Here is a 16,005-nt window from a genome sequence, read left to right on the forward strand (position 1 = left end):
ATAAACACGTTATCTTCTTCATTGGAATACGAACTCCTTGAGAGCAGAGATTAACACTCTTTTGTCTTTGTATCTGTCGTGTCCTTAATAAATGTTTCAAAACTGTGTCTAGCATGTGCTGAATAAGTGTTCGCTGATTTATTAACTTACTGCTCCATTTCCATTGAATAGTTTGGTACTGATTTATGATTTCTCACTTGGTCTGTTGGTAGAAGGAGCTTAACCTATATTTCTAACCCACACTGAATGGAAATCATGTGTGATGGTGAAGTTGGATGGTAAATTCGTGCCATTCATTGCAATAATTTTCCTGTGGGCTCCCAGGATGAGCTCGAGGAGGTAGAAAATAAGAGAGACTTCATCAGGTTCTTCTCTCCATTTCACTTCTAAAATCTGAGAGCAGCGAGTGATTGAGGAATGCCTTTCGTAGGGAAGGAAAAAGGGGGCGAAAGCCCTATGCACAAGACTCGCATGTCCAAATGCAATTTGTGGAGAAAACGTTCTGCATAGCAATTTGAGGCTTCAGGAAAACTGGGGGTGGGAGGCTGTGATCCTCTAAATCTGTATCCATACTGCCGTGGTGATGTCCCTCGAGGTTGGAATGCTCTCTTCTTTGTCTCCACATTCCAGTTTCACTGTCTCATGTCCAAGGTCTAAGAAAAAATTCAAATTCCTATTTAGTCCAGGACAAAATTGGGGGGTATTTTCTTTGGGTAACATTTTCTTTAGGGGTTCTCCTTTCCCTTTGATCAACTATAAACTCAAGATATCCATCTCAATTGAATTTTAAAAGTACTTTCCATTTCTTGTTGACCACAAGACTGTTTCTGAATTTTCAGAGATTTCTTTTCAACTTGGTTGTCTTCTATTACAAAAAAGATTTGGTTTTTGATAAGAAAGAAATTAAGAACATTATTTATTGGCATTCTGATTAAGGATTTAGGATTTAAATAAGATACTGTGATAACATTATAAATTTCTATTTTAAAGATAAATAGATGTGCTTTAACAGATCCACTTCAATCACTTTAGGTTGCATTAAAACAGTTGCAAAATATATGAATTAAATGAGTTAATTAGAAATATGAAATTCTATATTTTACTTTCATATGGCAGGTACAGAAAAACAATATTGAGAAGAGAAGTATTATTATAGTACATTAAGTGGCCCAATAGGGTTGGGGCATTGCCTTGAACAGCTTATGCCAGCAGGGGCATAGAAAGCAGGAGAGTGGATGGAAACAAGGCAGAATTAAGTTTCTTATGGTTAAATCTCCTGGATAGAAACCAGAAACGATATACTTTTCATTTATTTAGTGCTGAGAGAAGGAGCTGGAGACACCTTTTTTTGTTAAAGTCTGAAACGCTGGCTGTAGAGTCCACTCTGAAGTAGGAAGGAAGTTGGGTCCTAAGTGTTCTTCTTTACCAGCAGGAAACATCCCCTGGTCCCTAGGGTTTTCTGAGTGCCAGAGAATGATGGAGATGGGGAGAAAGGGAACAACTAGCTGCTAGCCCAGGACATCTCAAACACTGGCCAGGAAGTCTTGGGATTGGTTGGCCATGGATCCAGTGGCCATGGATGCAGACAGAATGTGAATCATTAGGAAAGAAGCAGAATAATGTTACTGCAACTGAGAAGTTAGGACGATACATAAGAGTAACGACAACCAACTCTGCCAGCGCCTGGGTAACGGTACCTCTGGTATTTTTTGCCACCCTCTACTTTCCTACTCTCCTCTTAGAGACATTCATGAGGATGGGCCATGAGGGACGATTCTGTTGGGCTTTTTTCTGCATGAGGTATAACCTCTTTACTCTTCTGTATCAAATCTTCTCACAGGGGAGATCACTAGCCCAATTCCCTGTCCTCTGGTGTCCAGCTCCAAAGGAGCAAGAGTTCCTTTTTAGTGGATCCATCATTGGGTCACGGCTTTCAGCAGCACTTTTGGTGGCTAACGGTATTTGGTTACAAAGTCTTTCAGTGATTCCTTTGGAACTGCTTTTGAGTCCAATAGAGCAGTGGGACAGGTTTCAACTCATCCTGGAAACCCATAGACTGTAACAGAAACATGTTCCTGGCTATAAACTTTGGTCATTTGAGTGGAATCAACTTGAATGGTAGCAGAAAGAAAAAGATATTCTTTATGCTGCCCTTTTGGCTTCCCAACAGTAGGAGCGTGACGGACGATGCTGGCACAAAATCTCGTTGGACTACTAAAAGGAAACATGCGATTAAACGATCCAGTTAGAGACAGCAGCGACTCCAAACCTTCCTTCACTGGTGCACACGGGCACTATCTCCCGGCAATGTCAAGCTGGCTGTCCCAGTGCTGCAACAACAAAACTCCCGAGCGAGACCTGAATTGGACTAAATGTAATTAGAAAATGGTTGACAAAATAAACACAAACAAAATACAACACAGATAATGTTGATTTGTGGTTTCCTAGACCAAAATATGGCTTGTAGGAATCACATTTCTATTTGAGTCTGACACCAGAACACAGGAACAATTTAAGAAAAATTTACTGTAGGGACAAACTAAGTGGCCTCACAGAACAGTCTTCAAGAGCTGCTAAAAGATACTGAGGAAGAAGAAAGGTTTGCCTATGGGGATGGGTGGGTGGAATGTGAGAGTCTCCCTTTTTCATGTCCACATAAGTACAATCCTTCTGTGCACGATGGAAGCCATAATTTAACAGACTGTGCTTAATAGGTATATTAAAATTCCTGTGACTGTCCTTAAAGGTTCTTCATGACCTGCTTCCACCGTATTTCTGCAGACTTGTATGATATGACTCCTCTCCATGCAGTCCACGTTTTGGACTATTAACTTGTTTGCAAATTAAACACTCTTTTAAAATCCCAAATATTCTTGGAACGGCCCTCCTTCCTTGCCTTTGTTTATATTGTTTCTTAAGATTGGGATAACATCCGCCATCTTTGCTTGTTGAATTAATACTCATTCTTTAAAGTCTAACATAAATGTTAGAAATGAAAGGCATATTGAGGCACACACTCCTTCCCATCAAATAACAACCATCTCTTTTAAGTTTCACATTACATCTCGTTTCTCAACTTTCTAAGGTATTTATCAGGGAATATCATAGGTTACAATTATTTCCATTTATGTCTTATTTTCCTTTTAGATGGTAAGCTCCAGGAAGGCAGCAAGTGGACCTTGTCTAAATTTTTATCTCCTTTTTTAACTGTGATTTGTATATAAGTCTGAGTTCAAACTGGAACATTTAAATAAGACTCTTATTGAAGGAAAAAGGAACTTTACAATCCATGAGGGGTGAAGCTAGGATCCAAGCTTGGAAGAGAAGAAAACTTTTTGCATCTGATTCAAGAGAGGACCCAAATGTTTCCTGAATCACTTTGAGGGTAAATCTAGGGCTTAAGAACACAGAAACATGGAGTGCTTGAACATGCTTCTCCTTCCTAGCTTCCCCTCCAGGAACTTCAGGGAATTTTGCCTTGGGTATTTTTTGCGTAACTGGCATTTGATGGGAAAGAACCAAGATTAATAATATAAATTTGAGTCTCCCTTCCCCAATGTCCATCTTCCCACTTAAGATATAGGGACAAGGAAAGCTTGACCCTAAGAAAAATAATTTCCCTTTGACTCCCAATATTTAGGAGAATAAATAGGTAACCCCCTCTCTTGGGAAAGCAAAGTAGATAACCTCCTGGCCCTTTCTGTTCCCCACCAGGAAAGAATGAAAATATCCCTTGGACAAGAACGGGTAAGACTTCCTAGATATTTAGCGAAACTTTTCCATCATTTTCATTTAGACAAACCATATGGTCACACACATGGGCAACATACTTCCTCTTTGTACACTCATCTAGAGTCAAAGAAATGTTGTTCTTTTATGAGGGAAATGCATCTACAAGCCCAAATACACACATCACAACCTGTTTATGATGGTAGCAAACAGAGTTGAATGAGGTACGGAGAGGTTAATTAACTTGGGCCGGTTGGCTTGTCTAGGAAGTATCAGAAGTGGCACTTGCAGCCATGTTTTCCTGACTCTTAAGTGCTACACTCTCTCCACTATGCTGCACCTCTGTATGCAACAAAGGCTTGCCCAATGCTTTATGAAGGAATGAACAGCAGATTCATTGGAATGCCAATCTGTAAGAGGTGAAGCAGAATATCATTCTCAGGGACATTTGCTGGGAACATTTTACCCCTTTCCCAGCTTTTATTCTTCTTCTAAATATATCGCTTTCATCCTGTAACTAACATTTTCTCTTTCTGCTTTTAGGGTTAGCTCCATCGTTTGTTTCAGAATTCTCCTTCTCGCTATTGCGCAATGGATCTCCTTACAGTTTCCTATAATCCTTTGATTGGGTGACGTTACGTTTAAGTCACATTTCCTTTTGTGCCTTATTGTGATGTGTGCTGCCATAGAGTCAAAACATGCTTTCTAGCTTCTACTGCAGGTGCTGTCAAATACTGAGCCCTTACCACAGTGTTCTAGATCCACTGAACTCTTGACAGTTAGAGTTGATTTCTTTTGCTTCTTCTTGATAAATATAGTCTATCCTATTGAACAGCCTTTATTTTTTTTTATTTACCAAATGATTTTTGATGACTAATGGTTTATTATATACTATGTGTAATATGTATAATAGTTTATAATATAGTTTGAATTCTGGTAGCCACATTCATTCTTTTGTCATTATTTCCCTTGAGAAAATTTGAACTTTTGTTCTTTCTAGTGAATTTTGTCTAATTCCATAAAATAACTCCATTGTAGGTTGATTATGGCAATGCATCTGTAAGTTAACTTAGGTTATCATTTTTTATTTATTATTATTATTATTAAAATCATCATTTTTATTCTATTACAGTCCCCCAAACCCCACCATTATCATCTTCTCCTAGTCCTATAAAGAATGCTTTCGAGTTCTAGTATTATTATTATCTTAAATCTTAGAAGTATATTCAGAGGTTAGCTCCAAGATCTTGTAGGCATTTTGAGTGGAATTTCTTTTTCTATATCTTCTCATTTATTTTTTTGTTAATTTACAAAATGGTTGATGTTGGGTTTGCTTTATAACTTTCTACCTTATTACATTTGTTTCATTGAATCCTTGGGATTCTCTAAGTAAAGCATCAAATTATCTTCAAGTAGAGATAATATTTCATCCTCTTTGTCCTTGTATATTGCATACATTTCTCCTTTTTGGTCTTGTATGGCTAGCATATCTAGAATGATGTTCATTTTAAAAGTGACAATGGATGTCCCTGTTTAATATATGATTAGATTGGATAGAATTCTAATGATTTTTCACTAAAAATGAAGCTAGTATTTTCTTGTAGATAGGCAACACTTATTTCATTAGGGAAAGATCCATTTGTTTTTATGCTTTTAGAGTTTTTTTAAGTAAAAGTATATATACTGAGTTTTGTGGGAAGCTTTCTGTATATTGAAAAAACCATGTGAACTTTTTCATTATTAAAACGATCTGCTACTTTTATGGTTTTCCTTAATACTGAACAATCCCCACATTCCTAGTATAAATCCAATATGATCACAGAGAACGTTTTAAACATATTATTGTAGTCCATTAATATTTTATTCAACATTTGAATCAGTATTCGTTAGTGATATGGAGCTGTGATTTGCTTTCTTTTACAATTTTAGTAGAATTTTTCTTATGTCACTGTTACTTCCAAATATATTATTTACTGCTCCCCTCCCTAGAGAGCCATTTTTCAGATCAAAGAATAAAAAAGAGACGAAAGTGATGGCAATGAGAAATAGTTCCACAAAGCTAACTTGTCATTTTCTTTCACTGCTTTGTCGCTCTTTGGTTTAGGTATCATGACCATATTTATCTCAAAAAGGAATCATTTGTGATGCTTTCTGTGTCTGTTTTTGGAAAGTTTATGTAATATCAGAGCCAATTATTTTTAGATGTTTGATAAAATTAATTTGTGAGTTCACCCAGGCATGGTTTTTTTAAAAGTATATAACAAAATTCAATACAATTGTTTCAAAATTGTCCTGCTAGTCAGTGTTTTATTCTGAACTTATTTCTGGTCTTTTTCATGAATTTCATTGATGTTTTCTCTTGCTTTTTCTTTGGTGTTGCTATCATGGCATTCTTCACTTCCTCGTCACCATTTGCTTCCTTCCCTTCAAAGTGAACTGCCAAATGAATATTAACGTTAATGACAAGCAAGTGAGACTATAAAAACCTGGAGTAATGAAAGAGGTGTTCACGGAGTCCTTTGCACCTGATTTGAGCTTTATAAGAAAGGTAAAGGAAAAGATGTTGTAGGTATTTTCCAAAGAGGGCAACCAAAAAATGAAACCTAACGTGAACCAAGATTTCATTGATTTGGGTAGCTCCTTCCATTGATGCAGATCTACTATTTCTTTCTCTTTAAAAACACTTAGAATAAATATTCTGTAATGGGGGGCATCTAGGTTGTTCAGTGGCCCGAGAGCCAGGCCTAGAGATGGGAGGTCCTGGGTTCAAATCTGACCTCAGACACTTCCTAGTGGTGTGACCCTGGGCAAGTCACTTAACTCCCATTGCCTAGCCCTTATTGCTCTTCTGCTTTGGAACCAATACACAACATTGATTCAAAGTTGAAAGTAAGGGTTTAAAAGGAAAACTATGTATTGGTTCCAAGATAGAGCAGTAAGGATTAGACAAGTGGGATTAAGTGACTTGCCCAGGGTCCCATAGCTAGGGAATGTCTGAGAACAGATTTGAACCTAGGACCTCCCATCACCAGGACCAGCTCTCTCTCCACTGAGGTACCTAACTGCAACCCCTTACAATCCATTTATGACATTGTCTAGAGGGTTTTCTAAGACACTGAAAAATAAAGTCACCCTGATCACGTAAGCAGTACATGCCAGAGGCAGGATTTGAACACATGCCTTCTTCACTCCAGGACAATCCTTTTAACTGTTATGTACGTTCTATCTAATAAGAGAAAAGTGCACTGAAACATCCTTGCAAAGGGTGGAATTCTGGATTCCTCGGACTTTTTTGGGAAAGTCTTGTAAGTTTAGGATTAGGTTGGCTTATTCAAGGCCTGGGGCAGATGACTTCTCGTCCTTTGCAGGGCTTTGCATTGCATCCATTAAAGGAGAGACCTAGAAAGCTGATTCTAATTGCTGCCACGTCCTCCTTGCACCCACCTCCCCTGCCCCCACCCCAGGGCTCGTACACCTAGGTGCTTGAAAGAGGAAACTGTTGAAAATAAGTCGGCAGGCAAATAGGGCCCGTAAAGAAGACATTCCTGGATGTGTTTGCACATTTTCAGTGTTTTTGAACTATAAATAAACATACTTCCTTGGAGCAGGGAGCACTTTTGTGCGATCGCAGAGCAGAGCTGAGCTTAGTGGATGGTCCTCAAGGGGCTTGTGGTTTCCAACACAAGGCTGCACTGTGGAGCTCGCAAGGCTGGTGAGAGTGTTTAAAAGTCCACTCTTGAGCAGAGCGGCACGATATAAAGAGGCTCGTCCTTCGTTGACATGCGCGAGAACAGGGAGGCGGAAATATGCTGCAGCCCAATCTGGATCTCCTAAAGATTCATGGGAAAAGGTATACAGTATCTGGCAAGTGTTCTCTTTAAGGAAGACGCTGATTACTGGCATTCAGATCTAAGCAGACAATTACCCACTTTTTAGATCAAAGGTGCCAGAATTGGGGAGACAGTAGAGAGCACCTTCGTGAAGGTCTCATCATATAAAAGAGAAAACGGAGACTGAGAAGTTGAGTGACTTGCCCACGGTCTTACACTCGAAAGTAGGAGAGCAGAGCCCTGGCTCAGCTTGCCTGATGACCAACTGGTCATTTGTGTTTGTTCCAGGAGCACTTTCCCAAATATCTGCCCTCGGTACTTCCAGCGTCCTTTGGGATCTCTGCGATGAGAAATCTATACATTTACTTCTTCAAAGTATTTGTTAAACAACTGCATTTACGAAGCACTTAAAAGCGTTGGGCTTTGATAAATAAACCATGGGTTATGTTATCCACGAGCTCGCGAGACAGTAGGGCAAAGATCGCTGGCCATCGACTAAGGAGACCCCAATTCAAGTTCTGCTTCTGGCACACTGGCAGGTTCGATAATTTCTTTCTATTTCAGTTTGTCCGTTGATAAAAGGAGGCTCATGATGACACTTTATCAATTTACCTGGCAGTGATTTGGGTATGTGTGTGAAGATTAAACCAAATGTAGTATATGCAAAAGCACTTTGACCGGTTGCAAAGGGTTATCGAGACACAAGTAAAAAGAGAGTACAAAAAGGATATGAGTCTGTAAAGCAACTCCGAAGTGCCCAAGAAAGGCACCGTTGTACGGAGGTAGTAGTTAGTTCCTGCCAGCCAACTTGGAGAATTCCCTTTGAGCTCTCAAGTTGGGGGGCTTCAGGAAAAGACGTTTTTCTCAATGTGCTCTGCCGGCCAATACTCCGTGATCTGTCGGAAGCACACACGCTGTTGGCCTCGTTTTGGCCCAAGTAGCTCATGGAGGTAAGGCCTAGATGTAAACAGGAAGAGGAGACGGAGGTTTCAGTTCGGAACTCCAGTGTCGAGGACTCTGGTTGCACTAGGATTTCTTCTGAAGCATGGAAACACCAGAATGAGTGCCCAGTTAGAAAGAATGAATGAACATCGCACACTATGACTAGGAATTGGTTAACGACGTAGGAAGCCTCTTTCTCTATTCCCCAGCGTCATTCCGAAGGGAGTACCTCTGAAATCCATCTTCCTTCCCTTTCCGATACGTTCTTCTCAGAGCTGCTTCCCCAGCAGCCGCCTCCTGGTGTTTCTAGGCACTCCCCAAACCCTGCATGAGTTTTCCTGGGGCTGATATTGCCACTCATGGCTTTGAGGTACAACTGTGCAATGAAGGACATCAGGTAGACATGGTCCATCCACTTAGCGTTCATCCAACAAATAAGGGCTTACCAACAGTGATGGACAAGGGCACCATCCTGGGCAACATGGAGGACGGACATCCACACCATCCCTTTTCTCAAGGGTTTCTGCTACACTAGGGAAGAGAAGCTGTTTCCCAAAGTAGCAGCAGTAGAAGTGGGATGCTGTAGAGACAGACTACAGTAGTGTAGAGGTGAGAGAGGGCTGACCAGGTCAGGCTTCCTGGAATTGGCAGCACTTGAACTGGCCCTTGAAGAAAGGGGAAAAGGGTGTGGATCCCAAAGCACGTTAATCCAGTGGGACTAGATTGTGCATATAGCAGTCACGGAAAGCAAAAGCTAGTTCTTTGGCCAGCTTTCCGAAGACTTTACATGAAGCTATGGGATCTGGGCTTCATTCAGTACACAAGGGGAAGCTGTTGAAGATTTAGGAACAGGGACAAACTAGCAGCAATGGGAAGTCTAATCATTAGAATGTGAGGGGGAAGGCGAGCGTAGAAAGGAAAGCCACTAGTCCTATTGCAGTGGCCCCATGGCAAAACTGTAGCATTGAGCTGGGGAGGAAGAATCACCAGTGATCCCTCAAAGGACGAGCTGAGCAAATTTGACAGTGTTGTTGAACCCTGAATTCCTACTCTGTTCAAAGGAGTGTGCCAACCGCAAGAGGACGGCAGCAACACAAGCTCCCAAGCTCTTGGAAGTCACAGTCTAGGAAGGAACATGGGTGACTAACTAGAAGTGGGGGCTCAGAAAGAAGGAGGACAGTCCACTAAAGGACCCAGAATGTCATGAACTTAGACCATTGCCCACCGTTTTGCTTCCTCCTGATGAATACATTCCCCACATGGATACATTTATACAGAAGCCGAGCCTGTACATTCCAAGGCTCCCATGAATGTTTGATGGAATCAATTTAAATATTTTCTCTTGTCATGTAAATCACAATCTATTTGGCAGGACTCTTGCGCTTCCTAAGCACCTACCATGTGCCAGGAACTGTGCGAAGTACTAGGGAGACAAGAAAAGGTAAAGGGCAATCTCTATTTCCCATGCACTCACAGTTCTAATGAGTGGAGTTTTATGGGATAATGACTGGAGGAGTAGATTGGAAGTGGCAAGGCCAAGATCCTGCAATGGAATTATGGGAGACCCAGCCCATCCACAACGGTCAGTTGCTGAAAAACAGATCCAAGAAAACTCAAGGACGAGGACTTTTCCAGCCTCAACTAAAGGTTGACTGCACTGAAGCCTTCTTTATTTTGGATTGTTTTGTGGGAATTTGTTACTTTCCCCACTCTTGTATGAGTGGGAAATTGTACTTTTTTGTTTATGGAGACTGAAAATGAATGTATTTATCCATCTTGTTCCATATATTTGACATTAAAGGATGTACCAGGCATTTCTCATAACCTCTAATCACTGAGAATGAAGAAAAATGGAAAATAGGAATCCAGTGGGAAAGCCCTAGTAGGCAGTGGCAGAAAGTGCCTAGAAGAGATAGTCTACAATGGATATCTTGGAAGCTTAGGTTTCATAAAGTATATAGAAGAGAGATTAGAAAATTATCAGGGACATAAATCAGAGGATCTGAAGCAGGCAGAAAGAAAGGATGGATGATGAAGAGAGAAAGAGAAGTTCTTTTTGGAAAGGGAAGCAAAAAATTTTTAAAGCATATACAACACTAGTTGAAGGGAAGGAGAAGAAGAGGAAATCTATCTAACTAATTGGGAAGAAAAAAGGGTGGAAGAATTATGTAACTATATAAAAGCCGGAGGTAAAAAAGAATGAATAAGCAAAATACCAAAAATAAAGGGGTAACAAATGAGAATAGAGATTGAAGGATGTGGGAAAGGAAGCCAGTAAGAGACTTACCTTTTAAAAAAAAAGATTTAAGGTAAAGCAATTAAAGGAACATACTGTGTTTGCAGAATAATTATAACTTAAAAAAAGAGACAAAGGGAAGTATAAACCTAAATCTTAAGTATTGAAGGATTAAATAATCCAATAAAATGAAAAAGAGTAACAGATTGGCTAAGAAGATAAATCCTATATCTAAGAAATGCATTGAGGAAAAAATAGAAACGGGCAGCTAGGCAGTACAGTTGTATAGAAAGCCAGGCCTGGGCCCAAATCTGACTGTAGACACTTCCTACTTGTGTGACCCTGGACCAGTTACTTAATCCTAATTGCCTATCCCTTATCATTCTTCTGCCTTAAGATTAGCAAGGGTTTAAAAAAAAAAGACAAACCAATTAAAAATGAGGGAATGGAGAAAATTTCTTAGCATGCATCATGGGAATCCCCCAAAATAGGAGACACCATCATGTTATTTGACAAAGTAAAAGCAAACATTAAAAAAAAAACAAAAAGGGATACATAAGGAAACTGCTAATGATAGATCTACAGGTGAAATTATTCTAAAAAATTGACAAGGAAAACCCCTTTCTTGAGTCCTATACAATGGGGATACACTAGAACCTTTAATAATAAATATAGGAGAGAAGCAGGAATGTCCACTCTCTCCAGTCTTACTTGATATAGTTTTGGAAGTGCCAGCAATAGTGATAGACAAGAAAAAACTAAACTAATAATGAGAAACAACTATCCTTACTTGCTGATAATATGATGCTTCTCTTGGGAAATCCAAGGGAATGAGCAAAGATACTAATTGAGACAACATATTCAGCAAAGTTGCAGGTCACAAAATAAATCCTCCAAAATCAGCACTGTTTCCATCTGATAATTAAAGAAAATCACAAGAAATAATAACAGAAAGGGAAATACCATTTGAAGTAACTGCAAACTCCATAAAATGTTTGGAGAGCAACTCCCCAAAAGATACAAAAGACTTACATAGATTCAATTACAACGTATTCTTTGAATAAATAAAGAACTTATCAAGAGTACAAGAATCCAAGACAACTCCAAGAGACTCATGATGAAAAAAGCAAACCACTACCATAAAAGAAACGAAGGGATTCTGAATGTAGATTCAAGCATAACATTTTCTACTGTATTTCCCTCGTGGATTTTTTTTATAAATGTGATATGTTTTCTTTCATGTTTAAATGTCTATCACATGATAGAGGATGTATAACCTATATCATATTACCTGCCATCTCAGGGTGGGGAAGAAAGGGATAAAGAGAGAACATGGATCACAAAATGTCAGAAAATGATGATTAAAAGTTATAGCAAAATGTAAAAAAGTAATAAGTTGCTAATTAAAAACCCCTAAAAGAAACAAAGTACCATTTAAATAGATGGAGGAATATTCAGTGCTCATGGTGAGACTGTACCAATAGAATTAAAATGACATTACCAAAATTAATTAATTCTCTTAATATTAAATCTAGCAAATGATCAAGGGGATAATTTCAAAACAATAAAATAATAACAAAATTTATTTCAAAACAAAAGCTCTATTATTAAGACAAATGATGAGGTAGGAACAAAGAGGGAATAATATTTCCATACCTTAGACTATATTATAAAGCTGCAGTCATCAAAGCTGCCTGCCATTGAGACTGATTTAAAAAAAGACTAGGCATGGGCAACAGGCAGTTCAGGAACAATAGGATTCAATAACCCAGTATTTAATAAAGTGGAAAATGTATTACTTAGGGGAAAACTTCCTATAGGATTAAAAAAATTTGCTAGTGAAACTGGAAAATAGCCTAGCAGAAATTTGACTTAGACCGACACCTTATGCCATACCATACAACACATTCTAAATAAATATATGACTCTTAATATTAAAGATCAGATTATTTTAAAAATTAAAAGAAATAGATAAAATACATCTCATGGCTATGGATAGGAGATATAATCTTAAAGAAGAAATAGAAGCAATTACAAAAGAAAAAGTAGATAACTTTGATGACATGAAAATAAAAAGTTTCTGTACAAACAAAATCAGTTTATCTCATATAAGAACAGAAGTTGGTTAGATGGGGGGAAATTGCTGTCATAGGTGGCCCATTTCTCAGGAACCCCATTTTTCAGAAAGCCTCTCGGCAGGGGGCGTCTCTCTCCTTTTACCTCACAGCATCCATATTCCCTCTGTCCCTGCAACTCCCCCATTCCCAGTTACAAAATCTTCCTTATCCCTTGTACCTCTTCAATCCTCTACAATTCCTCTAACTATTACATACCTCAACACTGATACAATTTTCTCCCCCCAAACTTCTCTCCAGAATTGAACCATGAAATTTTTGTTCACATCGACTCTGCCAGTCTTCCTAGAGGGTTTGAATTAATTTACTTCCATCCATCATCCTGATAACTTTGTGGACCAACGTACCACTCCTTAACCACCAAGAAGCTTCGGTTTCCCTTACTGCAAGGTAAGTTCCTTAAAGGAAAAGATCTCCTAGCCCTTGACCCTTCTGTTTCAGAGTTGTTATTAAGACAGAAAATGAGGGTTAAAAAGAAAAATCATTTGTAAACCTAAGAAGAATTCATATCTGCTCTGTTTGATTGTATCAAATGATTGTAGAGAAAGCCTTGTTCCATTATATCTTCCTAAATCCTTTTACTTTCCACCAGTTAAGGATGACTTTTGCTACAAATGTAAAATTTTAAGATGTCATAAGAGAGCATTCTTAATTTTAAAACATTACGTTTTGAATATACTTCATTATCCTAAATGGTTTCTTAAAGAGTGATAAATAAATTCTGTCATTTTTGTTCTAAAAAACAAAAAAATAGATTTATAACTAGGAGGTATCTTAGGCAGCTAGTTTGGCACAGTGAATGAATCTTGGACCTGGAGTCAGGAATACTCATCTTGAGTTCAAAATTAGCCGCAAACACTTCCCAGCTATATGACCTTGGGCAAGTCACTAGCCCTATTTGCCTGTTTCCTCATTTTTAAAATGAGATGGAAAAGGAGATGACAAACCAGTTCATATCTTTGCCAGGAAAATTCCAAATGTTGGACACGATGGAAAAATAACTGGACAAGGGATCTTAGAGGTGAAATTGTAAATCACTTCATTTTATGTTTTTTAAATATTCAATTAATTAATGTTTTTATTTTAAAATATTTTCCATGTTTACATGATTCATTTTCTTTCCCTCCCCCCTTCACTCATCCCCAGATCTGACAAGCAATTCTACTGGGTTGTACAAATATTATCCCTTGATACCTATTTCCATATTATTCATTTTTGCTATAGAGCATTTTTTTAAAAGCCTCAGCCCCAAATCACAGACCCATTTACACATGTGATAAGTGCTCTCATATGTTTTGCTTTTGCATTTCTACTCCCATAGTTTTCTCTCAATGTGGTTAGCGTTCTTTCACATAGATTCTTCAGGAGTGATTTGTTGCATTGCTACTAGTAGCAAAATCCATTACGTTGTATTGTTACATTATGTTTTATTTTCTGTGTACAATATTCTCCTGGTTCTGCTCATTTCACTTTGCGTCAGTTCACTGAGGGTCTCTTAGTTCATGTAGAAATCCTCCAGATCATCATTCTTTACAGCATAATAGTATTCTTTTTTTTTAACCCTTACCTTCCGTCTTGGAGTCAATACTGTGTATTGGTTCCAAGGCAGAAGAGTGGTAAGGGCTAGGAATTGGGGGTCAAGTGACTTGCCCAGGGTCACACAGCTGGGAAGTGTCTGAGGCCAGATTTGAACCTAGGACCTCCCATCTCTAGACCTGGCTCTCAACTGAGCTACTCAGCTGCCCCCTGCATAATAGTATTCTATGACCATCATATACCACAATTTGTTCAACTACTTCCCAATCAAGGGACAAGATTTCATTTTCCAGTTTTTTGCCACCACAATGAGTGCAGCTATGAATCACTTCATTTTAGATATAGAATAACTGGGTCTAGAAGAAGGGATGTGGTCCAAGATGACCTAAATGGCAAAGTCACAGAGCCAGGTTCAAATTCAGTTCCTCTGGACCCAGATATAGCATTATTTTCACTGGATCCTGCTGCCAGATTCATTCAGATGTGAGGTGAGGTAGGATTCTCTACCTCATAGTCCACACATCCATTACAATTCTTATTGGGATGAGAGTATATATTCATTTTGGAACTTTATCCAATAACCCTATCATCTTTGCTCTCTAATTTTTGTTTATCCAAATTCTGGGATAATAGGATCATGGTATCAGAATTTCAGGTGAAAGGAACTTTAGGGAGTCATCTAGTCTAATACCTTTAATTATAGTTGAGAAATCTGATACCCAGAGAGGTTAAATGACTTGGCAAAAGTTATACAGACAATAAATTCCCTCCCAATCTGAGACGCGAATGATTTTTGAACTCAACATTTTCTGCTTTACTCATTTTACACTCTGAATAGAATTGTATGCCTATGCCTTTTCTCCTCAAGTATATGTTGAACTTCTTGAAAGGCAATTCACAAATCTTTGGTACTCTCATAATAACCTAGTATGGTGCCTTACATATAAGAAGTGTTCAGCAAATAATTGTTGGTTAATTAATAAGTTGATTGATTGCTTTTGATTTGTGGGTTTTAGTGTCAGACTAGTGTGACTGAGACTGGCACTAAAGAAAGTGTCAGACTGAAGAGTGTGTGAAACTTATCACCTTGACAAGGGAGGGACCCCAATGGATTGGAATCTTGAAGAGAAGAAGACTCTGGCTGGTAGAGGAGTTGGTATCTCAGTCTTGAGAAGCCAAAGAGAGAAGGTAGAAAAATACTTTCTCCTGAGGATTACCCACTTTTCCTGCTCGTGACTGGAAATCTTTCCCCCCAACATTTCCCAATTGAAAAGACTATTGAGGAAGAAACCTGAGAAAGACATTTTAAATCTCTGTCTGACTTTACTTCAGTTCCTGTTGCCCCAAGTCTGAACTGTGGCCAAGGGGCCAAACCCAGGGTGAGTCACCCTGACTTTCTCTCAGGGGGCTCAGGCTGCCAAGGCCTGAGTTCCCCCCAAACTCGAGGAGGGAGGGGAAAGGGTTTAGATAGAGACAGGGACCCCTTTTCCCCACTTTCCTTTCCCATTCTTTCCCTGCCAGGTTTTCCTGTGTATTATCCTGATTGAGTTAAGTTGACATTAAAATAGTTATCTGTTCCCCAAGCTGTGAACAAGTG

This window comes from Monodelphis domestica, chromosome 7 (assembly GCF_027887165.1).
Source record: "Monodelphis domestica isolate mMonDom1 chromosome 7, mMonDom1.pri, whole genome shotgun sequence".
NCBI classification, from domain to species: domain Eukaryota; kingdom Metazoa; phylum Chordata; class Mammalia; order Didelphimorphia; family Didelphidae; genus Monodelphis; species Monodelphis domestica.